Raw genomic sequence first — 25,155 nt, forward strand, 5'->3', positions numbered from 1 at the left:
CATTGCACTTGCTTTACACTCATAAGCAGGCCATTATGTCTATGCAGCAGAAATAAAAGTATTTGGTTTCATATAATAACATAAAGAAAAACCTTTTTGGTGGAAGAACACCTATTAAAAATGACAAGTTAATGGTTTGACTGGCTCCTTCTGACCTGAGAACATACAATTCCCTTGGAAGCAGACCCTATGACAATACATTCTCAGTGAGTAAAGCTTCACATTTCCCTTTTCCTCTTCTCTATCTCAGATTGGCCAGTTGGATGTGTGTCAGGTATCTGCTCCAGCCCAACCTCCCACATCTTGTCAGAGAAGCCTATCTTTACCCAACGGAAGCACATGATTCAGCAGGTACTTGACGTGTGGTCTCCTAGGAAACAGCAACCAGGTATCTAAACAATTCATTGCTGACTGACCACATCTCCAGCTGCCAAATGTTTCCTCTAAATGAGTACTCATTTTAGTCCAAAGTATCAGGGTTCACTTGAGTCCTGGGACTAATGATGGAGTGAGATCTTCAACCAGGTTGATCCCCACCAGCCAGAAAAGTTCTAGGCATTCATTTTGGAATTCTGAGTTGGTTTCTGGGCATTCTTTTCAAGCTAGGTTACTATGTAGAAACTAGCCGTTAAGTGTCTACAGCAGCCACAATGACAACTTTCTGGCTTTTTGCCGTTGGTAATTTCTTCATAACCACTCAAAGATAAAAGAGCAAGACCTTTCCAGCATCCATGTATATATTCGTCATCTGTTAGCCATGTCTAGTTATGTTATCTAGTCTTATATAAGGTTTGTACCAAGCATTGAGAATACAAAGATGAATAAGCTCTCATCCTGAAGAACTCAGTCGAATGGGAAGAATGGCTTTCTAATCTAGTGAGTGTACTAGATTAGATGTACTACAGGAGTACATTTCATGGCAGGAGCATGAACAAAAACCTGCAGAAGGAAGATTGGATATGAGAGAAGAATTGAATATGCTTTCACACAAGGAGTAAGACATGTAGAGTTGGGTCTTGAGAGGTGAATGGGAGTTTGGCAAAGAAGGGGGTCAAGTCCATTTCTGGGCTGCATGCTTTTTTTGTTATTGCTATTTGAAATCACTTCTCCACTGTGAAGTTAGGCACAATTCATTTGCTTTATCCTCAAGCAACTTAAGGGTACAAGTAAACGTAGTAATAGACATTGTTTGGTTATAAAATCACCTGGTTGGGATGCCTGGATGGCTCAGTCAGTTGAGTGTCTGACTCATGATTTAAGCTCAGGTCATGATCTCAGGGTCTTGGGATCCAACCCCATATCAGGCTCGGTGCTCAGCAGGCAGTCTGCTTGAAATTCTCTCTCTCCCTCTCCCTCTGCCCCTTCCCCTGTTCACAAGCACCCTATCTCTCTAAAATAAATAAATAAAATCTTAAAAAAGAAGTCAACTTGTTAGTCTCCCCAATTTCTCCAGACATCTCTTGTCACTACAACCCTCCTTCCTCTCTGTTCTCACCTCCCTCTGGTGAGTCTTACCCAGTTGAACCTGCCTAGTCATCCATCTTGATTTTTGATAAAGTTAACATTTCAAAATCTTTCTTTCTTTCTTCTTTCTTTCTTTCTTTCTTTCTTTCTTTCTTTCTTTCTTTCTTTCTTTCTTTCTTCTTTCTTTCTTTCTTCTTTCTTTCTTTCTTCTTTCTTTCTTTCTTTCTTTCTTTCTTTCTTTCTTTCTTTCTTTCTTTCTTTCTTTTCTTTCTTCTTCTTTCTCTTCTCTTATGTTGGGAAATAGGCATTGTGGTCTGAAACCAACACCAGAGGAAGAAGGGAGTTGTTTTCTATGTTCTGTATCAGTTACACAAAAGTAATGCTGCTCTCATTCTATGAGTCATCTGTGAACATTTTTTTAGAAGCATCACTGTAATTATAGAGAGTAGCAGAAACAACAAATTGTATGTGTATGGCTTTCCTCCTGTCCTTCTCTCTCCTCTCCTTTCATCCTGGGTTCTCCTTATTTGTATACCTACCAGAAGGTGCCCATGAGGGAAAAACAATCAATTCACTGGCTTGCAGCAGGGATTGATGCTACCAGAGGGTTCAAGTTCAAATCTTTTGTACTTTGGGAGTTACAGTCATTGATTAATCCTTATGTCTGATTATCATGGAAAATTGAGTTAACCAGACATGTTATTGCTCTGAGATTGGGGTCGTGGGAAATTATTATGTCTTGTGGCTACAACAGAGTGTATATAATTCTAGCCCTTCCCTCAAATAAAGGCCACTCAGCCATAGACAACATCCTTGCTCATCTTAAAGAGCCCCTAATTCTCTCTGACTCCCACTGCAAGGATTTAGGGTCATCTTGCTACTCAGAGTAGTCACCCCCACACCCACATTACCAATGTCTTTCTCTACAAGTCAGCTGCAGTTCAAATCCAGGACTAACTTAGATACTGAAAACATTTTAAAAAGCAAATCTGAACTTACTATTTAACAGGAAGTGAAAAGAGAAGAGGTGAGATTGGTTTAGGGACAGCCCATCAGGACAGACAAAAGGCATTCAACTCTGTCCACTCATTCTCAGTCTCTCTATTCTAACAGCTTGCAAAGTCCTCGGTGACACTGCATAGTCTCTCTTCCTCTAACACCAAGATGCACAATTTTCCTGAAACCAACCTATGGGACTCTTCAGAGGCACAAATTCTAGAACATTTCTTCTTATAACTGTGGCCTGCTTTATTCTAGTTCCAACTCTGAGTCTCTTCAGTCAAGCAATTGTTGTCATTTAACATATATAACAGCTAGAAGCAAACAAGAAGGTTGGTAACAAACATTCAGATAGCACTCCATGTGAATCTGTTCAAATGTGTACCTGAGACATTTTATTCCTTTTTAAAATGAATTTTAAACTTTATTTTTAAAATTTTAAATAGACTCTGTGCTCCACATGGAGCTCTAACTTACCTCCCCAAGATCAAGAATCACATGCTCTACCAACTGAGCCAGCCAGGTGCCCTAAAACATTTGATTCTGATCATAAAGTGCTATAGAGCAGAAAAACCTCATCAATGATTAAAACCTAAAATTTCCAATTTTAATGGTATGCCCTCAGAGTTCAACAGAAAACATTTAAGTAACTTTCAATTATCAATCATTTTAAAGGAAAGTAGAAAGCCATCATTGGTCAGGGATTTTATTTTAGGTGGCTCACGTAGAAGCATGGTCTGAAGATGTACAGTATTGTTCAATAGATTGGAAATCCTTCTCTGACCAGATATTTACCTGACCAAATATTTTTGTAGCCAAAAGAGAGGATACATGATTTGCTACCATGCTGGATAAAGGGACAGAATATTTGAAACGGGGATTGCTCTGAAATACTCAGGAGTCTTGCCTTGGGTTCATGTGGAGTGTGACTCCCACACACCTTTCCCACCCCATGGAGTGGCCAAGATTGTGAAGTGGCCTCTGCATTAATTCTAGGATCACATTGCTACTGAAAAAGTGGAGCAAGGGAATGAATGGATTATTTAGGTAATTCCCAAAGAAATGTGCTCTGGATGAAGTTCGGACTGTTTCAGAAGTTAGATTTGCCTATTGTTAGGTTTACCCAGAGACAAAAACAAGAATGTGATAGAAATGATAAAGCATACTCATCTTTAGGAAACCAAATCTCAAAAATCAAAAGATTATATTGCTTTCAATTTTTAATTGATATATCTTTCACATTTTGCATTTTATTTTAATGCAAACTGATACCTAGCTGAGATTTTCAAAATCCTAGATAAAGTCCTAATTTCCTTGTGGTCACATAGAGGAAAAGAATTTCTTGGACAAGACTTGACATATATAATTAGGATCCACTCAGATCCACTAAAAGCTAAATGCAATGTTTATTTTAAAATGTCCTAAGGTTAGGACCTCGCTAGCAAGTTTTTATTGCTGAGCTACAACCCTATGTGAGAATTGGGGTTTATAATGGAAATGCTGATGCGTCACCTTAATTATCAGATTGCCACCGGGCACCAGCATAATGAAGGAATTTTCTTATTTTTGCACAAGGAATACTAATTGAAGCGGGGAGGGGGGGCGGGGGGAGGATTCTCCAGGCTGCACTGCAGTAAAATGGTGCCATCTAAAGGAGAGGAGGGCAAAGCCACATGTGTGGCAGTTGTCAAAGGAGCAGCAGCCCCTGGACAGCTGGATTTTTAACTCAAAAAAGCAAACTGAATTCTCCTGTGTCCCAAAGATAGCTGGGCACTCGGTGGAGTCAGAGATGGGGCAGATGCTCCTGGTTTCTCTGGAATCCCCTCCACAGGGGACTTCTCATGTGACAGATGACAGAGAAGTGAGTGACATGGGTTGGGCAGGGCAGAAGGGAGGGAAGAGGGGAGGCAGGAGGGAGGAGGAGGGTGGCAGGGGGAGAGAGGAGAATGAGAGGTGAGAAGACGAGGGGAGAGGCTGATTTTGTGGCAGAGACTCTGCTTTCAGAGAGGCAATATAAAATTTAACTCTCAGGAGGTCTCATTTGTACATATAAGGGAAGTGAAACAGATAGAATAAACACCAAACTGGTACCATCAGCAAGCCACAGAGCAAGTCTACCTGGACCGTGGCATTTCTAGAAGCACAAGGTCCTGAGTCGAATAACGCGGTGGCTGTTTCCAGAAAGGGAAGTGTTCATGCATTTGTGTGAAGCGCCTCCTATAAACTCAGGATCCACTGAAAGGCTTAGTACAGTCCTTCCTCCTCCCGTTCTGCCTGCCTATTAAGCAGACTTGGAGAAACAAAACACACACCCTCACATCCTCACATGCGCATCCCCCCTCAGATGCAGAATTCCCATTGAAATTCTCACTTCACCCACTTCCCTGCCTTGACAGTGTGATTTCCCAGTGCATCAAAGATTCATGTGAGGACCTGAGCAGCACTGAGAAACCCATTGGATTTTTAACTTTAACTCAGAAAAACAGTCTCAGTAGAATGAGCCCCTTTTCATAAGCCCCTTTTCATAAGCCAGAGAAAACTTGGCTCTTGCTGTCCTGTTTCATGGAAATATATGGGAAACAAGTGCCACTTGGTGACCAAGGGGTATTTATAGATCTGAAAATACCCTTGCTTAAACTGTCATCTACACCCTGGAGATCTGGTTAACAGCACTGAATGGATGTGGGGTTTGACACTAAAGATAGCATATCCAAAAAGGCTCAGAATCCCAAATGTGGCAAACCACACAGTACATTCCTTGAATGGAGGGCATTTTTATACAACCAGAATAGGGGCCGCTGTATAATTTTAGTCATTCTAACAACCAAATTGACCCACCACAAAAGCTCAGGTGGAGGAATGCACTACTACCTTGCTAGGATGGTCTGCAATGCTGACTTGCTTGCTCATTTCCCTGCTGGTTCAGTTGTATTGTCTAGACACAGCCAGCTTGGGGTTTTCCCCACCATCAGCTACAGTCAGGGGTGGCTGGGGCAGGACTGCTTGCCCTTCCCAGAGGTCAGAGCCAGTGGGTCTGGCTGAAATGTCTCCTATTGATTTAGGAGAAGGGAAAAAAGGATATCGCTTTTGGCTTTTTAAACAGTCAGGATAGAAATGATTCAAGTCAAAAGTAAAGTAATCTCTTTTGAAAATGTATACTGACATGTAAGATTTGAGCTTTTCCTGCAAACAGAAGAAAGCTCTCTGGAGCCTTTAAACTATAGGAAACCAAAGTGAGATTTCTGTTTCTCCCCCTGAAATTTTTTTAATTTTTTTTATTTATTTATGATAGTCACAGAGAGAGAGAGAGAGAGAGAGAGAGAGAGAGAGAGAGAGGCAGAGACACAGGCAGAGGGAGAAGCAGGCTCCATGCACCGGGAGCCCGACATGGGATTTGATCCCGGGTCTCCAGGATCGCGCCCTGGGCCAAAGGCAGGCGCCAAACCGCTGGCCACCCAGGGATCCCTCCCCCTGAAGTTTTTGAGAGGAGGCTTTGGCTTTAAAAATTTGCCTCAGGAGCCCTGGGTATTGTATGTAAGTGAAGAATCACTGAATTCTACTCCAGAAACCAATATTGCACTGAATGTTCACTAAGTAAAATGCAAATTGAAAAAGTAGCCCGGGTGGCTCAGTGGTTTAGTGCCACCTTCAGTCCAGGGCATGATCCTGGAGAACCGGGATTGAGTCCCACATCGGGTTCCCTGCATGGAGCCTGCTTCTCCCTCTGCCTGTGTCTCTGCCCCTCTCTCTCCCTCTGTGTCTCTCATGAATGAATATATTTTAAAAATCTTAAAAAAAAGAAAAAGTAAAAGTTTCCCTCTGTCCATGTTCTAGGAGTACAATCTACCACCTTTATATTATACAAAGTGCATCAGAGAGGAAGAAGGGAAGGGAACAGTTACTGAGCTGGGGATGTATTTCTTATTGCAGAAAAAGCCTGACACTGCTGGGATTTAAGGCCCTACGGGAGATAAGGAGCCTCTGCTTTGTTTCCTTTGAAGGGGCTAATAACACTTAGGCCAGAACTGAGAATACTTGCAGGGTTCTTTGAAAACCAGTTTAGTAGTAAATGAATTTGGGAGATGCTGTTTAAAGAAAGCTAAAAAGGTTATTTTACCATAGGACTTTTTAGAGTTTTTCTTTTTAAAAAAGATTTTATTTATTTATCATGAGAGACACATAATAAGAGAGGCAGAGACACAGGCAGAGGGAGAAGCAGGCTCCATGTGGGGAGCCCGATGTAAGACTTGGTCCCAGAACCCTGAGATCTCCATCTGAGCTCAAGGCAGATGCTTAACCACTGAGCTATCCATGTGCCCCCTTTTTAGAGGTTTTAATCTGTGAAAGTGCCTGTGACCTTACAGGTGGGTCTATGAATAAGGGCGGTCTTCACATTTAACACACAGCACTAAAGGTGCTGGGAGGCATGTGTGGGTGCTAATGAGGCATGCTGATGGGGCAAGGGGCTGATGTGGCTGGCTAGGGGCTTGATAGCTGCTGATGGAATTATCTTGGCCCACAACACTGAGCTACAAAATGTTTTTGTAGAAATATTAACATAACAGAGAGCATAGGACACACCAACACAAGGGAAGAATGAAAGGCTTCCATTCTCCCAACATGAACAGTATGGTGGCCAAAGGAGCCAAGCTAGCCACGATGCTCTAGGAGGGAAAGGAGGAAACAAATGTTCTGAGCTTTTTAAAACTATCTCATTAGCTCTGTTACAAGTATTATTAGTTCTTTTTTTAAGATTTTATTTATTTATTCATGAGAGACACACACACACAGAGAGAGAGAGAGGCAGAGACACAGACAGAGGGAGAGAAGCAGGCTCCATGCAGAGAGCCTGATGTGGGACTCGATCGAGGATCTCTCCAGGATCACGCCCTGGACTGAAGGCGGCGCTAAACCACTGAGCCACCCAGACTGCCCATATGAGGTTTAAACATTAGGGACCTTAACTTGTAAAATTGTCCAACACTTGGCTTTATGGAAAGGAGAGTGACCCAAGAATGTCAGGTGGGCTGGGCACACCAGAGACCATGGTTTTCCGTGAACATGACGTGAGAAGGAGTCATTACAAGGGGCCCATGAATCCATATGTGCTCCAAGCGTTATTCATAGCCTGAGCAAATAATATGTCTTGAGCTAATCTGCACTACTCTGTTTCAAACATATGTAAATACTGTTGTGATTGATAAAACACAATGTGAACATTTTGCTGAATTCACAGGATGTGTCTCTCTTTAGGTATTTTTTCAGTAGGTAAGACTAGAGATAGTATTATTAAATTTTTGAATAAGCAGTAAATTCACATGGTTCAAAAACCAGAAAAATGTCATAAGAGTCAGAAAAAAATCTCTCTCTCCCATTCTTGTCGACCCCCATCAAGACTCCATACCTCTGATTGGATAATACTTATTCTTAGTTTCTTATGTAAACTTTCAGGTTTTTTTGCAGCACACATAAAAAAGCATTAAAATGTAAGCTTTTGTTACCCTTTTCTGACAAAATGAGTGTCATATTTTTACATGCTACTCTCATTTTTTTTAAGTCTGGTACAATTGCACTGGTATATCTCCTGTCTGTTGGGAGAGACTTCTTCATCCTCACATAGACCCTAAAGTCAAAAGCTCTCTGAATCTTGCACTATTAACAGGGTACTTAGTCTTATGTATTACACTCCACTTGTTTCTTCCCCTTTTCATCGATGCCCATAGAACACGTCTGGTGACACAAGGGCCCAAGACTCCATCACTTATTTGTGACTGTCTATCCCATCTGCCTCCAAGGGTGGACTAAATCCTTCTGTCTCCTGTGGAATGACAAGATACCTTATTATCCTGAATCTCAGAACCTATAAAGGAGCTCACCTCATAATTTTCAATTCCACTAGGGCAGAGGGTCACCAATATGGTCACAGTTATTACTCTAAACTAGTCCAGGTGAGCCAGATTAAAATATTACACTGAGAATAAGTGATGTGGAATTTTAGTTCTCATGCCTGATACTCTGGACATTATTCTCTGGCTGATTTAAAAGGAACAAGGAGCTAATCCACCTGTATGGTATTTAAGTGGGCCTCTTGGTTGAGGGAGAATTCAAGCAGCATTCATTCTAATCCTGTTGATTGCCAAAATTCCAGCTATTGCAGAGGTTCTGTAAAGTACAGATGATTGGGTTCTAGTTGGACCCAGGTAATTCTGACCCTTGGGATCCCTCAGGGTGGTGACAAGGCATGATTATTTCTAAGCAACCCAGGTGATTTCAATGATACCCCAAAAAGGAAGATGCTCAGGTTAGTCTCATGGCCTTCAGAGATGTCATGATAAATAGGAAAGACATGGAAAGTAACCCTTTCTCCAAATATGTGTCCAGCTTGGTTGAACCTCCTTTCAGTATAACTTTGAAGAAAATAGATTCATTTCTAAACTCATGTGGTTCATAAATATAAATGTGTCTTTGCCAAAGTACCATCTAGACATGGTGGAGAAAGAAATTGAAATAATGGAGGGTCAGAGGGTTTTCCAACTAACAGAAAAACACTCCTTTTTTTTTTTTTCCTTAGGACTGATGAATAAGATAGAGAAAGTGAATGGCTTGATCTGGAGCTGGAGCTAATAGAGTGAAATTAGAAAGAATATTCAGTCATAAGAGAAGCTGAACTCCATGACCAATCATTATGGCTCTCACGGGCACCAGCAAGGTGGCCCCCTATCTAAGCTCACTCCTCACATCATTTGGTAACCTTAGAACCTGATATGCTACAGAGCCAGCAAAAATGGAAATCCACAGAGGTCAGAGTTAGGAGGATATTTCCACAGATGGGTGTGGGAGAAGCCACGGTCTTTATTAGAAGACACATGAGAGTGAAATAGTCTGACAGAGGACAAATACTGAATTCATAGGTTGGTGGTTGCCCAAAGCAGGGATAGGAGGCATGAGACAGGTGAAGGTGGTCAAAAGGTAAGAACCTTCAGTTATAAGAATTAAGTCATAGGGATGTCATGCCCAGCATGATGACTGTAGTTAACAATATTGTATTATATATTTGAAAGTTGCTAAGAGAATAGATCTTAAAAGTTCTCATCAAAAGAAAAAAATTGTAATTATGTTGAGGTGATGGATATTAACTAGATTTATTGTGATGATCATTTCCCAATGTATACAAATACCAACTCATTATGTTGTACACTAGAAGCTAATATAATATTATATGTCAATTATAACTCAATAAAACTGAGGAAGGGAGAACAGATGGTGAAAAGAAAGGGCACAAGAATACTTGAATGTGCATCACGAGTGTGTCAAAACCTATAGGAATCACTATATTTGACCAAAAATACAAAAGCAGATGGCAGATAATATCATGTTGTCCAGGGCTATTTTTAGTGGATTTAGTGATTAATTGCAAAAAATGGTTCCAATTCTTCCCAACTCCCTGTATTTGCATGTTTTATAATGAGACTTTGAAGGTCTTCTTATCAAGATGTGAAACTTACTTCCCTCCCCCTTGAATCAGGGCTGGCCCTATGACTCACTGTGGCCTATAGAATGCAGCAGAAATGTCAGAGGGTCAGAATGAGTCTAGACATTAAGACACTGTGTCTGTGACTCACTCTTTTGGGACCAGCTACTGCCATGGACACATACTTGGGCTCACCTGCTGGAGGTTGAGCGACCGTGTGGAGCAGAACTATGCCATCCCAAGGGTTCCCATGAGTAATATCTAAGACTTCAAGAGACATAGAAACAGCCATTGAGATAAGAGGAAACCCGCCAGAAAAGGCTGGGGTAGGGACATTTCAAGAAAATTGTGGCTGATAATGTTGGCTGTCATTGAAAGCTCAAAAATGGTGGAGACAGAGAAACATCCATTGGATTTAGTGTCATGGAGATTGTTGGTGAGCTGGACATGATTTGTCTCATTCTTAGTGGTATGATGATGACAGAGGTCAGGATAAAGCTGTTCTAAGAGGGGAGTGAGGAGAGTAAGACGATGAATGTAGTCTCTGATGAAACAAAGTAAGATGTGATGATATTGTGTTGAGAATCATCCCCAGAGAGGGAGGCAATTTTGTTATAGGAAAGAGAGAGTTGCATGATTGCAGGGCAGAGCCCTTGAAAGACAAGAATTTGGGAGCTCAGCAGACAGCCAAACTCAGACTTGTTCACTGGCTAACTCTAAGGGAATATAAGTCAAAGTGCTTTGAGGCTATACAGTGCTTTCAGGCCTGTGAAAGTTTATTATTTTTCTTTGTTCCTATTAACTTTTTAACACTGGACAATGCTCATCTTTAGTAATAATTATGTAGAGACTAACTTTATGGTGACTAACCTGGCAGACACCACCTTAACCATATGATCAAAGTTAACATCGCCAATAATTGGACCAACCAACATAGGTGACTCTTGATATGACACATCAAGAACAAAATATAACTGCTGTCATTCTCCTGGCAAAAGTGCATTGGTTAAATTAATAATGAGGAAGTATCAAACAGTCACCAAGGTAACTAGGCTGCCCCCTTCAAAAGTGCCCAGATCATAAAAAACAAATATACACTAAAGAAACATTCCAGATTAAAGAAGACTAAAGAATCATGACATTGAAATGCAACATGTGGATTGTATCTTGGACCAGATTTTTTTTGTGTGTCTCTAATATAAAGGACAATTTGTAATAGATAAATAAGGTCTCTAAAACAGATAATTATGTCAATTTTAATTTTCTCATTTTAACAATTATGTTGTAGTTCTGTAAGATAATGTTCTTCGTCATAGAAAAAGCATTCTCAAGCATTCTCAAGAGTGATGAGGCATTACATCTGTCCTACTCTTAAAGTATTCAGGGAAAAAATACACATACAGCAGAGTTTTAAGGTAATCCTCAAAGATTTTCACACTCTGTTGTACATGCCTGTGTAATGTATTCTCCTCATAAGTCTGGGCGGAACCTGTGAATATGATGGAATACCATTCTGATGATTAGACTACTCAGTTAATTCTATGTTAATCACAAGAGAGATTTCCCTGGGTAGGTCTGACCCAATCAGGTGAACCCTTTAACTAAAGGTAAGCCATTAGAGAAATGCTCTCTCCTGCAGGAGGGCATACTGACATGCTGTGGGAAGGCTCACATGGTAGAAAATGACAGGAGGCCTCTAGGAGCTAAGCATGATCTCTACTGTTACCTATAAGAAAGTAGGCATCTCAGCCCTACAAAGACAATAAACTGCATTCTGTTAGTGACCACTAAGCTTGGAAGAGGATCCTGAAAATGAGAGGAGATTATAGCCTCTGCTGACAGGTTGATTGATTTCAGTATGGCCAGACCCTAAGTAGAGGACCCAGTATACTTGTATCTGGACTTCAACCCCTGGAAACTGGGAGGCAATATATGTATATTGGTTTAAGTTGTTAAATTTATGACAGGTACTTACATAGCAATAGAAAACTAATAATGATATCTAAGCACATATGTAAAAATATTAGCAAATAGAGAAGAATTTACAGAATTTCTCTGTACATTTTAACAACTTGTCTATAAATATGAAATTATTCCAAAATAAAGCTTTACCCAAGACTAACCCATAGGAGGCTTACCATGTGCCAGGCAGGTACTGTTCAAAGTATTTTAAAATACATCAATACATTTGAACAACCGCTTCCTCCAAGACTTAGGTATTACCAGGATTCTTGTTTTTTCGGTAAGAAAACTGAGGCTCAGAGGGTTCAGGTGACATGCCTGAGGTCACACAGCTAGTAAATGGCAGAGCAGGAATGTGCATCCAGTTGAAAGTTTATACTCCTAAACCCTGTGCTGTAGTGATTCAGTGTCACTGAAGTAATAAAATTCCGAGGAAGCCATTGGACAAGGGGAATGTGATTGAGCGTAATCCTGGAATCCTCTGCAATCCATGAGGAATCATTTATGCCTTACTTTCTGTTTTTATGTTTTGTACAAGTGTTTGTAGTCATGGTATGAATATCACATCAGAAAGACAACATTGGAATTTAACCAACAGTATATTTGACTTGTATCGATTATTTTAAATATTAGCAAATATATTCATATACTATAACTTGCCTTATCCCCCAAGATACTTAAACCTTCTTATAATAAATACATCAAGCGAACAAAAGGTAAGTGGATGAGAAATATAATTATAAAGGAGACCAAATTGGACCCAGGGTTAAAGGAAGAACATAAAAATGAAAGGATAAAGTTAGCACACTTCACAAAAGTCAGTCCAGACTATACTTTCAACCCACTAGCACACCGATTTCATACATTTCCCATATTTCAAGATTTGGATGAAGTCACCCAAACTCCATTGTGAAATCCAGCCTCCTCAAAATCCATCTGACCTCGGAGAGGCAAACAGTGAGTAATTCAAAAGATTTTTGAATGAAAGTGTCAGTTTAAGATCCTCAGCATAAAACATACCTACAAAGCCTATTTGCAAAGTAAATTTACTCTGGATTCTTGATACCTATGAAAGTTTTTTCTATTGTATTTATTTAAAATTACAACAGTTTACATTAGAAACAAGCTCAAACAATTAAGGTAAAAGATAAATAACTGCATACAGTTTAATTTTACAAAATGCAAACATACATCTTTCATTGTTCCATTATCTGAGTATTAAGCGCCACATAATTGCACAAGGCTTTTTCAAATGTCTTAAAGGCTCTAAAATTACAGAGTTGACTTTGGTGAAATAGTCTTTATTTTCCTCCATTATTATACAAATAATTGACCACCGAGATTAAATTTAAATCAGAATTGGATATGTCCCCTACAGAGTTCATTTCTCCTTTACAGCTAGAGGCTGGTGGCTCATGATGGCTCCAGGGTCTTACTCAGGCTCTCTCGTAGGACACACAGGAGGGGTCCAAGTGTCCATAATTTAGGATGACTCGGCTGGGAGGAATCAGAGACCCCTAAGACCACTGTGACCTCACAGGAACATTTACGTGAGACAGTCCAGCTTCCAGCTAGCCCAGGGTAGTGCACTCTGAGAAATGTCTCAGCTTGGGAGAGACCACGGATAGGGAATGGAGGCCTGGGGTGGAGACTCTGACCCAGAGGCTGGTTGTCTGCCCCTGGAATTCTGAACCCTGCCTCGTTCCTTGCTGCCTCCAGAGGTACTGCAACCCTCTTTGTGGGGGCAGAAGGTGAGGAATTGAAAGGGAGACTCCTTTATCTTCATCCTGGAATGAAAAATTATCGATCCCTATAATTGCTCACTACACCTGAGAGGAGGGCAGAGGAAAACATTTTTACATTATTTCTTCTTAAATTAAAACAGACCATGGGTTTTTTGCTGATACATTGAACAATGAAAATGGGAAAAGGGAGAAAACAATTTGAGTAAAATTTTCTCCCTTAGTAATAGTTAACAGTCATCACTTTTAAGTCACAGGACTCTGTGGTAGGAGAATATTTTCACAGTATATTCAACTTTTAGAAACCTGATCCGGTGACTCACAATTAGTTCTGAAACACTATCCCTCCAGCTCTATTTCTTTGTACCATAACTCTGAGCTATTTACCTGTTATAATTATAAGGGGAAAAGGGGAGAGGTCGAAGGGGCCCAAGGAGGTACAGAGCTCCCTTGTTAATATGCTGAAGGTCAGAGGAGGGACACAGGTCCCTTCCTGGCCAATATTAGGGCTCCTGACACAGGACAGCAAGGCCTGCACAAAGGGAGAGGCCGAGTGCCTTCAGAATGGACAGACAGCCCTCCCTGCTCAACTTGTCAAGCCTAGTCTCAGCTGGGAGAAAAGTATCCAATTTCATGATTGTTCTTCCAGCACATGGGATGGGGCCAGGTATGCTATGGGCGCTCTGTGCCTTTTGACTGAATGAGTTAATAAGGCCAGAATTTCATAATTTGCTACTGTTGTTCTTGGGTTTGTTCTAGTCCAAGTGCAACTATAGACCAAAGTACTTCGAGGTGTTTTGAAATTGTTCTTCTCCTCCTCCAAATATGTATGAATGTCTAACTTCTCTGCCAGATGCTGGGAATGCAGGGTGAACAGGGAAGGGCAGCTGCTCCTAAGGCTTCCAGAGTCATGTAGATAACCAAATACTGAGAGCACCATGGTAGACTTGACCAGGTTTGTGAAGCACACTTGGGTTGAAATCCCAGCCTCTGGGATTGAACTTGAGTTGAAATGTTAAGTTTTGTGACCCTCGGCAGGTTACTAATTATTTTTGATGCAATCCCCTTAGCAGGGCTAATGATGATGTTAAGTCATAGGTTGTTTGAGGATTAAGTGAGTTATTAATGTAAAGTACCTGGAGGGCTGCCTGGCACATGGCAAGCCTTCAGCCAGTGGTGACTGCTGTTTTGTAACAGCTATGCAAGCTCAGACAGAGAAAACTGGCTGAGTCTGTTTATGTAGCTTAAAAATGGGTATAGCAATACAGGGATCCCTCAGATCCCTTTTATCAACACTGGAACATCCTTGAAAATAGAAAGGCACAGCCCTTTACCTACTTGGCCAAAAAACTCTGAAGTGTCATTTACAACCTGGGGTCTCAGAGGGTCCAGGCTGAGGTTAGGGTTTCACCTGAGAGCACACTTGAGCTTGGCTCCCTTCCCTTCCCGTCCTGCTCCCCACCCCTTTCCTAGTTCTGGTGGGAAAACGTCCTTAATAAGCTACTTCCACCAGGACCCTAGACTCAGGATCAGAGAGCCTGAGAGAGCCTAAGTCAAGGCTACACCCAGCTGATACTGCTTATGTAACAGATCCCAACCCAATTCATGGTGCTTGATTGTTCATCAGTAATTTCAAGATGCCAGATGCTTTTCCTAAGAAGTAGGGCTGACTCAAGAGGCCAGGGGCCTCAACACCAACCCTCTTGTAGTTCTCCTCCCAAAGCCACTAGTACTTGCCATCTGCTGACCCAAAAACCATGAGGACTTTGAGTGCCTTATTTGCTCCTTGTAGCCACAGCCCTGCTCAGAGCTTGTCCCAGAACTCCTGGACACTGAATTTGGACTGAATGAATGCACAAATGCTACAAGCATCTCACTGTTGCCAGCTCAAATAAACACGAGGAGTGGGCATTATGATCCTCACTTCACAGATAAAAAATAGAAGAGACTGAGTTTCTCGTCCAGGGTCACATAGCCAGCCAGAATCAGAGCCAAGATTTAAGGTTGGCCTCCTCAGAAACACATTATTTGAGCCTCAGCTGTGCTCTTCCCATGAGCTCCTTTGGCCTGGGAAGTGTTAAACATACAGACTCCTGGGCCCCATCCCAGATGCACTCATCTGATCTCTCCCAAGTCTGGAAGTGCCAAGAGATTTTTCTGCCCACCAACATTTAAGAATTAGGGATGGGGAAAATAGGGAATATAGGATGACATCCTAACTGCTGCTTTGTTGAGATAGAACTATATTAATTCTCATTATAAAAAGCACACACGGTATTGACTCTATGACCAAGACTGATGCTTGGCGTCCTGGTGTTTACCATACAAAATGGGATGTGTGCATGCTGACATATTGTTGGATTTGGGGTCGGGGTGGGGATGATCCACTTCCGAAGGAAGTTACAGCAGGTCATTGCCAACAATGATCTCCTGCATCTTTTGTCATGGATTTCCACAGAGACCCCGTTACCTGGTATTAGCAGAGCCACCTTAGCACAAACTTAGGATTTGCCAGCTCTGAAACGACTCTCCATTTCCACTGCCTTAGCATAGTCTCGGACACACCCACAGGCAGCCCCCTCCCCTCCTGCTCACCTGTCTTTCTAATCAGCCTGATGTCAGCATGCTGCAAGAGGGTAGCAAATAGATGGTCTTTAGAGACTCTGAAATTGAGGTCACCTTTAGTGCTTTCGCTAATTATTCCTTTTTGTCCAACATTTATTTTTGTCCAACAACATTTAAGTTGTTCTTCAGTCTATGATTTTGCCCTTTTATAAACTATTGATTTCTGTATGGAAACGATTATTCACAATGATAATACAGTGGCTCCCTGACTCACTGCTGTGTAGTAAGAAGATAGTCTACTATTGACTCCCCAGGAGATCATCCAAAAACACCTGTCAAGAAAGCAAAGTTCAGTTCACTCAACTTGGGCATCTTAGCCCTGTCTGAGAATGACCAAGTCACAGGAGAGCATCTGTAGGATTTTAGAGCCTAGGCCATTATGACAAAGCTGCTAAGCTTTGAATTGGTGGGGACAGCAAGGCGAGCGTCTTGAAATGAGTCTGGTTGAGCAAGTGTAGGTCTTAATTAATAAACTTTTTAGTTGATGTAGGGTCTTATCTTCTAGGAATAGAAATGCAACAGCAGGATGGTGAAAGAGCACCAGGTTCAGTATTGTTTAACGGATGTCAGGAAATCAATCCTCTTGGTTTCAGTTCTCAAGAGGAATAAATGATATGCACTGGGTAAAAACAGAATTGACCTCTGAGAAAATGTTCAGGGGCATGTGTTCAACAGCCACAAACTTTAAACTCTGATGCACCCACCTTCGCAGAACCCCCAAGTTCCTATTGATGTAAACTTGACAACACAACGTGGGAGCAATAGGAGGTACCCCAGCCTCCAAACAGCACAGACACAGCACGCTTAGCTGGTGAACCTGAGGACCAGGTGAGGATACCCAAAGATGAGTCCCCAGAGAAGCAATGGTGGAAAGAAGCTTCAGCAAGTGGCATAAATGACAGCACTGACCAGTATTCCCCGGACTGGGCTGCTGACACAAGGCTAGAGGTTCCTAAACCACACAGACTCCAAGGGGAGCATGGAGTGGTGATGCTGAATGAACCCCTGTTTCTTTGAGACATCAAACAGAATGATGGCTCCTGGGCATAATAGCTGTCAATCAAGATAAAGAAAATTGGATTTTTCATATATTGCTCTTGTGCCCTAACTTTGTTCAATATATATATATATATATATATATATATATATATATATATAAGAGAGAGAGAGAGAGAGAGACTGAGATCTTATGGCTGCTGCAGAAGTGGACCTGTGATAAGGATTTTGAGAGCAGGGGATTGATCTGGAAGAGGATCCCAGTAAGCACGGTAGAGGGTGGGGTGGAGGAAGGAGAGAATCCAAGATGGGCAGCAAGACAAGCCTCTGGGAAAGGAATGCACCAAGAGTGAATCAAATGGGAGGCCTTGTTCTCAGGAGGTTTGTACTCACACGCAAATTAAAACAACAGGAAAAGTGCACTTCAAATAGAGTAACTTGAAACAAGTAGGATCTTTTGTGGCAAAAGAAATGCAATCAAATAGCACACCTGCCCTTTCTTCTCAGCTGGGCTTTGGAAACTGTTTGCCAAGGTTCAGGTTTGGGTCACATTATTGACTTTTGAGGTCTCTACTCAGATGTCAGACTCTGGGTAAGACTTTCTAGCCTCTTTCATATTTAGCACAAATGGCATGGGGGGTGGAAAGAGGAAACCAACTATTTCTCTTTTTCTCATTCAACAAGAATTGTGCTCCACCACATGGACGGTGATACTTTCTCCTGCATCACCATTGGGTCATTGGCACAAAGAAGCAGAAAGCAGGAGCTTCTGGTTGCGTGGGATCCCTGGTAAGGGAAGCATGGCTCATTAGGAGAAGTGATGCAATTATCTCAAATTCACTCCCCATTGTTTCTCTCCCAGGTGGGCTTTAAAAAACTGTGGGCAATTCTTTGTTGTCCAAAAAACAGATGTTAGAAAACATGACAATCAGATTGTTGCCTATACAGATTGTTGCCTCATTGACAAGAATTCGATAATGGCCAAAGGAATACTTTTTGCATTTAGATAAACGTCCCATTTCTGTCCTCCTGTTTGGTGAAAGGCAAGTGTCCCCCCACCCCATCTGTGGCCTCTGTGCTTTCTCTCCTTAAAAAAGGAATATTAGGCAAACTGATGTGGGATGGAAGTGGATTTTTTTTTTTAATGAGTGATGAATTCAGTCCTATCTCCATCTTTCAGGGTCCATCAGAGTGAGGACTTTGAGAAGCCGACATTCTCTAATATCAAAGAAAGTTACCATGAGGATTGGTAAACAAAATGACCAGGGCAGAAATAAAAACAGTCAAATAACAAAGGTTTTCCTTAAAGAGTAACTTCTGGTTAGATGCCATTTATTTTATTTTTTTTAGATACCATTTAATCAGAAAAATAAATTAACTGCAAAATCCTGTGCAAACACAAACTCTCAGGTACTCAGAGTATCTGGGCTTCCACTTCTTTGTCCAATGACAGCTGTGATTTTCCTTCAAACTCCTGGACCACACGCAGGTCAAAGGCAAGAATGGAGCTGATGTTTTCCTTTTTTTTCTGAATTACTACTCGCTTACAGTCACTTACTTTTAGCTCTTCATTCCAAAGCAGCAATCCTGGATATTTTTTATAAGAAATGCCTGTGTTTTATTTTCTCCAGTCTTGAAATCCTGGAAGGCTATCTGGATCAGAGCACAGGACCCAGGAAAAGCAGGGAAGGGGCTCTCCTGCCCTCTGTATGCATTAGCAGAGGTGTAGGCTAAGTAAGGCATTGCAACAAAAAGACCACGAATACAGTGGCTGGTATGAGCTGGAAGCTTATTACTCTTTAACTGAATGGTCCAGGACAAGACATAGTGTTTAGGTAGGCAGTTTTCCATTCTCAAGCCTGCCTGTCCTCTCTGAGGGCATGGGGGCTGCTTTACTCTATAGCTCTGGCCAGTGAGAAAGAGGAAAAGGCTCCCTCCCGCCCTCCAAGGTAACGATCACTTCTTTTCTGCTTGCATCCCACCGCACAGACGTCAGTTACGCGGCCGCAGAACTTGCAAGGGAGTCGAAGCCATGTTTGTACCTCTGACTGAGGAAGGATTGAAATCGACAACTTGGAGTTTTCACAAACTGCAGAGAAGACAGGTATATCAAAGAGCTGTCACTTCATGGGTAACTCTGGCCTCCTGGTAGTAACAACCTAGAACCATTGCATTATGGTACTCAGCTCTGGCTGAGTACCAGAGTTGTAATGTATACCGGGGCCTGCCATGAGCCTGGCATTGCAGAGGGATGCACACAGAGCATGCTATGTAAACCCTACATAGGGCGGTGGGTAGGGATTCAGAACATCTTGCTTCAGGGGAATATGAGAAATGTGGTCACTTCATACATACTGATGTTCTCCTACTTGTATATTCCTAGGTTGCTTTCCTTGCCATAATCCCATCAATTTCCAAAGAGTACAAAAGTCCTTGAAGAAAGAAGCCTATAGCTGTCAAAAAGATGCAGGAGTCATCTCAGGTGAAATACTCATTTGCAAGTCAGTAGAAAATCAAAGCACTCTCAGAAAATAGAATCCATGAGTGATATGGGGGAAAAAAAAAGAAAACAAAGTGGCCAAACTTTCCTCCAGAACCACAGAATGTGATATAATCTCAAAAATCTGCAGGTGTTTGGCTATCATCCTAAATAGCCCTGCCTCCTTTTCTATAGCAGCTCTTAGAGATTTTTTTTTTTTTTTTTTTTTGCAAGTGATAAGGAGCAGGGGAAGGTTGTCTCAGTTCAGCTTTCCAGCAGTTGTTTCATAATACCTCTCTGCCAACATGCACATTGTTCCCTCTTATTCTTTCTAGTCAAAGAGAGACCACAGTACAGGCTTCAGAAGCCTTTGTGTTTCTCTGTTTTTAAATTTGGGAACAGCTGTATCCCTTGCAGGCTATTATAAAGATGCTGCCAATGGCTACTAAGGCGCATAAATAAAGTATTGTCTACATAGAAAATATCCAGGTGATATCTTTTTATCCAGGTGAATTTCCTAGCCTATCCCAGTTCCAGCAGAGATTAGCCAAAGCTTTGCACCAAATGGAAAAGATGATCTTAAGCAGACCTGGACTATTCATCTCTGAGAGAAATAGCAGATGTGTAAATCATCAGAAGGTGAACTGCGCAAAGCATTTTTTTTTTATAAATGTGTTGCATCCCTGGATTTCTGCTGTTTACTCTTGAGCAATTGTGATTTTGAAAAAATTTATCCTCCTCTGTGAGAGTGATTCACTTTCATTGTAATAGAATGAGATACCACATAAAAGTAGAACTAGGAAAAAGACAGTCATTCATACTTTTATCCAGAATTCCAAACTCTTGTGTACATGGTTTTTTTTTCATTCTATTAGAATAAAACTTGTCAGAGTGAATGTGTTTGTTTCCTTTTCATTTAACATTCTAACATAATTATTGTCCATATTACTCTAATTCTTTTGTAAGCATCACTCCAAATTTTTCCTGAATTTCTCTGGAAATTTCATCCTGCACTGATGGATCCCCTTTTCCCATTCTGGTTAGCATGGTCTCCACTCATCTAGAGCCATCCTACAGCATTCCAGAATGCCTCCCTTCCATGCTGCCACCTTGATTCCTGAGGCAGGCTCAGGTCCACTCAGAGTGATGGGAAAGGAGCTCTGACACAGTGGAGGGCTCTCACACAACAAGGTGTGGTTTTGCCACCGAGTGACCTGGGACAGGCCACTACAACATCTCCACTGATATATTGTTTTGATGCAATAAATTTTCTTTTTATTTTCAATGCCAAACCCTATAAAGGAATAGCATTTTGGTTTCCCATGATTTCTGTGGCCCCTTATCAATCAGAACATTCTGGTCATATACTACAGAAACCATTCTGTTTAACTTCAATGTAGAGGGGATCCTTTAAACTTTATGGGAAGGGTAGGAACCAGGACAGGAAAAAGGACAGGAATGGAGGGAAGGAGCCTTCTGGGTCTGACAGTGTGGCCTTCGTGTGGAAGTGAACTTCAGCCATTGCTCCTTGTCATGTCCTAGAAGCAACCTACCTCTCATTTAAAGCCCCAAGAAAGAGTCTAATGGGGCAAATGTAAGTGACCAGCTGACTTTTTGACTGTAAAAGAAGTGGATGAGTGCAGAAGACTCCAGAGGCCCCCACCGTCCTTTCTTACGGTCCCACAAATAAAAAGAAGCATTTCTCAAATGCAATTTCAAATGATATCAGGAAGGAGGAAATAGATGCTAGGTAGCAAAAAGTGACATGTCTGCATGAGCTTCCTTCTCATGCCTCCATCCATGACACTATGCTTAACTGAAGAAAATCCCAGTTTCATTCCCCTCCCCTCTGTTTTCTCTGTCTTCTAGTTTTTCTGGCTATTCGGGTTTCTCTTTGCTCTCATTGGCCACCATGAGTCTCTCTACCTGTAGAATGTTCATTGTCACTGCCATCCACTGCAGTTCACATACATTTTGAGGATTTTCTGGGTATAATAGATCATATTACTCACACTTTTTTTACTGTGTCCTTTCCCACATAACCTAATTCTTTGTGAGAGCCAGGCCTCCGTCTGTCACACAGGGAACCCATGACTTTGGGTTCACTGTGTGACATGCTTGACCAATGAGATGTGAAGCAATGACATACCGTATTCTGCATTCAAGCAGAGGTTTTGAGAAGAATCTGGAGGTTCCTCCAGCTGTGTTGCTTCTGCGTTTTGTCAGGAGAATGGCATGGTCCTGAATGGGAGGTGCTCCTTCAGCCTGACTTGGAATGAGGGGGCACATGAGCAGAACCACAGCTCACAGCAAGAAGTGATGTAAACCACTGAGATTTAGGGGTGTTTTGTTAGTGCAGCAAAGCTGGAGTGGACAAAGAATCTGTGTGAGCAAGGCCATTCTGTCTCAGAGGCAGAATCCTCACAGGCAGACTGCGGCCCCACACATTCTTTCCACCTGACTCTGGTACCTATGACAGCAGCAAGCATGTGGTCAGTATCTCATAAACACTGACTGTCCCAGCAATAACGTATTTATCTCCCTCATCACACCTCCACCCTCATATCTAGGTTCTCAGGAACTAAACAAAATGTAAAGGTGATACCCAGCTCGGTAAAGACACAGGAGGTAAGGTGAGAAGTCGACACTGAGGACTTCATAAGAATAAATAACAATATGTATTATTTTAAATCTGCATTTACTCAGTATGTTCATTGTGGGAGAAAAATAATGGGTCACAGAAGAAGGTCACAATCATCATAATAACTCAATACACAGTCTCTCCGTCTTAAAAAGATGTGTCATGGCAGAAGATGAATGCCTCCCCCACAATGGCAAGACACAAGTGAGGAGGGCAGAGGTTGAAAGCTATTTGTGTTAGTCAGTACGCTTTTGGGAGTCATGCACACTGGCCTGAAACAAAACTTTAAAGGTCAGTTTTGTCTGCTCTCTGACTCCCTGCTTGCACCTGCCTTTATGACCCTCTGTAGACAAAGGAAGGGCCAGAGGCCTTTGGAAAAACCAATACTAAACAGGCTGTTTCCTGCTGTAAAATGAAGCCAAGGACTGACTTTTTGTTGAATTCATTCCAAAGAAGGCGTACTCTTCATAGATCTGTTTCCAAAATATGATCTCCTTTTTTTTTTCTGGAAAGTTCCCTGCAGCTGAATTTTCAGGGAGCCAGAATCCTAGAGAGCAATTATTGGTAATAACAGTTTTAATGGAGGAGAGAGTCCAAGGTTGTTTTTCTCCCCATGCAGGAAGTCTGAAGAACCCCACCAGTAGATACTGAAAAAAAAAAAAAAAAAAAAAAAAAAAAAAAACAGAAAAAATAAAAAACAGAAACTAGAAAAGTAAAACTAACAGAGAAGCCTGTACACTTCAATGCAAGATATTATTATTTTGAGTTCAGTGGAACTCCATGGTAATGGTGGCTGGGACCAAGGTGGAAGAAGCAGGTATAGGTGTGACCATTGCTTCACCTTTCTGAGCTCCTCACCTGCGAATGAGGATGACAATCAGGACTGCGTGGTGCTTTTTGGAGGACTTGATAAGACAACTCAAAGAAGTGCATATCCATGTGCCTTGCATATAGTATCCTCAAGGAAATAGAACTTTCTTCTCTCTGTAGATCACACATGTGTGTGCAAGGATGGGTACAGAAATGTGGTCACAAGAATGGGTATGCTGTGCACTATGAAATCATTACATGGATTTCATAAATGGCTTGAGGAATTTTGTTAATTCACAGAAGTACACTCAGATGTCTGGTGCCATCTATCTTTGTATTACTGGGGTTCACATATTTGAGATCCCTTGGTCCTAATGACAGGCGCTGAGATAGGTTGAGGAGGGACAAAGTTGGGAGGCAGGGAGCAAAGGGAAGAGGAGGAACAACTTGATAAAAGTAAATGGTACATATACAATATTTAGTCTGTATGTTTATCTTGTGGAAAGAATAACAGAAAGTTGATACATGCAGAACTTTCCAGAACTTCCAGACTTTCCTGCTAAGTGCAATTAGCCTGATCCTTTCATCTCAAATGTGTTCTTGAAAAGGCAGGAATTACAGGAGCCTGAAAAATTATTTAAAATTTACAATAGGGGGAGGGGCACCTGGGTGTCTCAGTTGGGTGAGAGTCCTACTCTCAGTTTTGGCTCAGGCTCATGATTCAGGGTCATGAGATCAAGCCCCCCAGAGGGCTCTGCTCTCAGTGAGGAGTCTGCTTGAGATTCTCTCTTTCCCTCTCCCTCTGCCCTTTCCCCTACTCTAGTGCTCACTCCTCTCTCTAAAATAAATATATAAATAAATCTGTTAAAAATTTTGCAATGGGGGAAAATTATTTCACTTAGCATAGTGTTTCCAAGATTCATCCATGTTATAACATGTGCCAGAATTTCCTTCCTTTTAAGACTGAAGAATATCTGGGACACCTGCTCCCCGATGTTTCTAGCAGCAATGTCCACAATAGCCAAACTGTGGAAGGAGCCTCGGTGTCCATCGAAAGATGAGTGGATAAAGAAGATGTGGTCTGTGTATACAATGGAATATTCCTCAGCCATTAGAAACGACAAATACCCACCATTTGCTTCAACGAGGATAGAACTGGAGGGTATTATGCTGAGTGAAGTAAGTCAATTGGAGAAGGACAAACAGTGTATGTTCTCATTCATTTGGGGAATATAAATAATAGTCAAAGTGAATATAAGGGAAGGGAGAAGAAATGTGTGGGAAATATCAGAAAGGGAGACAGAACATGAAGACTCCTAACTCTGGGAAATGAACTAGGGGTGGTGGAAAGGGAGGAGGGCGGGGGGTGGAGGTGAGTGGGTGACGGGCACTGTGGGGGGCACTTGACGGGATGAGCACTGGGTGTTATTCTGTATGTTGGCAAATTGAACACCAATAAAAAATAAATATATTATAAAAAGAAAGACTGAAGTATATTCTACAGTATGTATGTACCATATTTTGTTTGACGTCAAAGATATCCATCTTTGAAGTCCCTTCTTTCAATTAATTTGTGTACATACCTGGAAGCAGAATTTATGAATCACGGTGCTTCTATGTTTAATTTTTTGAGGAACTGACAATACTGTTTTTCCACAGTGCTGGGACCATTTTACATTTCTACCAGCAGTGCACAAGGGGTCCAGTTCTCCACATCTTTGTAGACACTTGTTATTTTCTGCTTTGCTTTTTTCTTATTATTTTTTCTACTAACTTTTGTTTTAAATTTCTTACTTCCCTTAGTCATAAAGTTATATTGCTTATTTGAGTTATTTATTCTTGTTTTGTTTTGTTTTTTTTGTTAATGGCAATCCTAATGGGTGTGAAGTGGTACCTCATTGTGACTTAGATTTGTACTTCCCCAGTGATTAGTGATAATTGAGCATCTTTTCATGTACTGATTGGT

The 25,155-nt window shown here is 41.5% G+C and overlaps 1 long non-coding RNA gene across 2 annotated transcripts; it reads left to right on the top strand.

Moving 5' to 3' along the window:
* The first annotated feature begins 396 nt into the window (after positions 1-396).
* On the top strand, positions 397-20,624 carry LOC111092219. Of its 2 annotated transcripts, XR_005377339.1 has the most exons (4): positions 397-994; positions 17,944-18,048; positions 19,249-19,363; positions 19,643-20,624. It is a non-coding gene; the product is annotated as an uncharacterized LOC111092219 (long non-coding RNA). The 2 variants fall into 2 exon arrangements; XR_005377338.1 differs by lacking the exon at positions 397-994 and having other exon boundaries at positions 17,574-18,048.
* Positions 20,625-25,155: the final 4,531 nt, after the last annotated feature.

Source organism: Canis lupus, chromosome 24 (genome assembly GCF_011100685.1).
Source record: "Canis lupus familiaris isolate Mischka breed German Shepherd chromosome 24, alternate assembly UU_Cfam_GSD_1.0, whole genome shotgun sequence".
Taxonomy (NCBI): domain Eukaryota; kingdom Metazoa; phylum Chordata; class Mammalia; order Carnivora; family Canidae; genus Canis; species Canis lupus.